Raw genomic sequence first — 2,817 nt, 5'->3', positions numbered from 1 at the left:
AGGGGAGGAGATAAAGAGTGTTCGAACAACTCTGTCACCAGAATTAAAGAGGTTTTGATCAATCAAAAGTAAGTAAAAGTGTTCTGGTCCTTGAAAGCAGGCATTGGCTGGAGTCAGAGACAGAATCAAAGGGAATGGATGGGTCTCTTCCTACTGGCTATGACAGATTTGTGGCCAATCAATCCTCTAGCTGAGAACAACTAGAACGGCTAATATAACACAAAAACAAAACAAAGTTAAATTGTCTGAAGGCATCAGAGAGCCACCAGTGTAACCAGGAATTGTGGAGCCAAGATCACTGAGAGAAAGGAAATTCACTGAAGCCAACCCAACATTCCCCTTCTCTATTTCCCTTAGGTTTTCACTGATACAGAAGCAGCACAGGCCAAGAAGAGGAGAACCAAGAGGAAAGTGAATACTGTCAGGTTGAGGACTGAAGCTGAGCTATTGGCATCTCTTGGTGCTAGTGAGTTAAAATTAGTCTTCAGGATTTGCCAGCGTAAAGAATTCCTGGTATATACCCCAGAATTTCAATAAGGCAAATAAGAAATGAAAGGGCTGAAATCCAATTCTAAATCACATGGAGTCCTTACCAGATGAAGATGATATGTTCCTACTCTGTGTCTCACAAACTAAAAACAAAACAAAACAAAAAAATACTTCTCAAGAGGAAAACAGCATTATCTAGAAAGAACTTCCATAGTGTAAAATGCATAATTTCAGCCATTTAATAAAAAACATGGAAATAGACTCATCCCTCACTCGCCACTGATGACCTGCCTCACCGCACCCACGCCCCACTGTCATCCCACAGAAATGCTTCAATTACCCACAGTCTTTTGCCAGATGAGACCAGTGTCTAGGGTACTAGCCCCTTATCTCACTTAGGATTTTGCTAGAGATGTAAAATTTGGTGCAGATTTCCAAGACTTATTGCTTCAAGGTGTAGACTTTTTAGCAGATGCTGTAGCTGTTACAGTAGGGACAAAAACAATGATTGATCAACTGGGGAAGTTCTAAAGTAACAAAAGATGGTGTGACTGTTGCAAAGTCAATTGATGTAAAGGATAAACATAAAAATATTGGAGTTAAACTTGTTCAAGATGTTGCTAATAACACAAATGATGAAGCTGGAGAGGCCATCACCAGTGCTATTGTACTGGCATGCTCTTTTGCCAAGGAAGGCTTTGAAAAGATTAGCAAAAGTGCTAATCCTGTGGAAATCAGAAGTGTGATGTTAGCTGTTGATGCTGTAATTGCTGAACTTAAGAAGCTGTCTGAACTGTGACAACCCCTGAAGAAATTGCTCAGGTTGCTATGATTTCTGCAAATGGAGACAAAGAAATTGGCAACATCATTTCTGATGCAAATAAAAGATTGGAAGAAAGGGTGTCATCACAGTAAAGGATGCAAAAACACTGAATGATGAATTAGAAATTATTAAAGGCATAAAGTTTGATTGAGGCTATATTTCTCCATACTTCATTAATACATTAAAAGGTTAGAAATGTGAATTCCAGGATACCTATGTGGTATTGAATGAAATGAAAATTTCTAGTGTCCAGACCACTGTACATGCTCTTGAAATTGCCAATCCTCACTGTAAGTCCTTGGTCATAATTGCTAAAGATGTTGATAGAGAACCTCTAAGTACACTCATTTTTAATAAGCTAAAAGTTGGTCTTCAGATCATAGCAGTCAAAGCTCCAGATTTTGGTGACAACAGAAAGAACCAATGTGAAGATATAGCTATTGCTACCGGTGGTCTAGTGGTTAGTGAAGAGGGGTTAGCCCTCAATCTTGAAGCTATTTAGCCTCGTAACTTAGAAAAAAATGGAGAGGTCATTTTGACCAAATATGATGCTATGCTTTTAAAAGGAAAAGGTTTTTTCTTTTACGGCTCAAATTAAAAAATGTATTCAAGTAATCATTGAGCAGTTAGATGTTACAATTAGTGAATATGAAAAGGAAAAACTGAATGTATGTCTGGCAAAACTTTCAGATGGAGTAGCAATGCTGAAGGCTGGTGGGACAGGTGATGTTAAAGTAAATGAATGAAAGAGTTATGGATGCCCTTAATGCTGTAAGAGCTGCTGTTGAAGAAGGCATTGTTCTGGCAGAGGGTTGTGCCCTGCTCCAGGGCATTCGAGCCTTGGATTCATTAACTCCAGCTAATGAAGATTTAAAAATTGGTATAGAAGTTATTAAAAGAACACTCAAAAATCCTGCAGTTACTCTTGCTAAGCATGCAGGTGTTGAAGGATTTTTGATAGTTGAGAAAATTATGCAGTTTCTCAGAAGTTGGTGATGATGCTATGTTATGAATATGGTGGAAAAAGGAAAAATTGACCCAACAAAGGTTGTGAGAACTGCTTTACTGGGTGCTAATGGGGTGGACTCTCTGTTAACTACATCGTAAGTTGTAGTTATAGAAATTCCTAAAGAAGGGAAGAACCCCGGAATGGGCGCAGTGGGTGGAACGGGAAGTGAGATGTTCTTATTCCTAGAATAGTGCTTTATTAATGAACTGCAACAGGAAGCTCAAGGCAGTGTTCCTCACCAATAACTTCAGAGAAGTCAGTTGGAGAAAATGACTGAAGGCTGATGTTTAAGAAAATCACTATAACCATCAGTTACTGGTTTCAGTTGACAATATATAATGGGTTACTGCTGCCATTGTCCATGCCTACAGATAATTTATTTTGTATTTTTGAATAAAAGGACATTTGTGCATTCCTGATATTGGGTGCAGCCACCATGTACCAATGTACTTCTTTCAACTTAAATCACAGAGGTATTTTTACTATTCTATAAGTC

At 38.5% G+C, this 2,817-nt stretch overlaps 1 pseudogene; it reads left to right on the top strand.

The window, feature by feature from the left end:
• Positions 1-816: 816 nt before the first annotated feature.
• LOC104681618 lies at positions 817-2,512 on the top strand (annotated as a pseudogene).
• Positions 2,513-2,817: the final 305 nt, after the last annotated feature.

The sequence above is a fragment of the Rhinopithecus roxellana genome, chromosome 4, assembly GCF_007565055.1.
Source record: "Rhinopithecus roxellana isolate Shanxi Qingling chromosome 4, ASM756505v1, whole genome shotgun sequence".
NCBI lineage: Eukaryota > Metazoa > Chordata > Mammalia > Primates > Cercopithecidae > Rhinopithecus > Rhinopithecus roxellana.
This window is presented reverse-complemented; position numbering and strand designations above follow the sequence as displayed.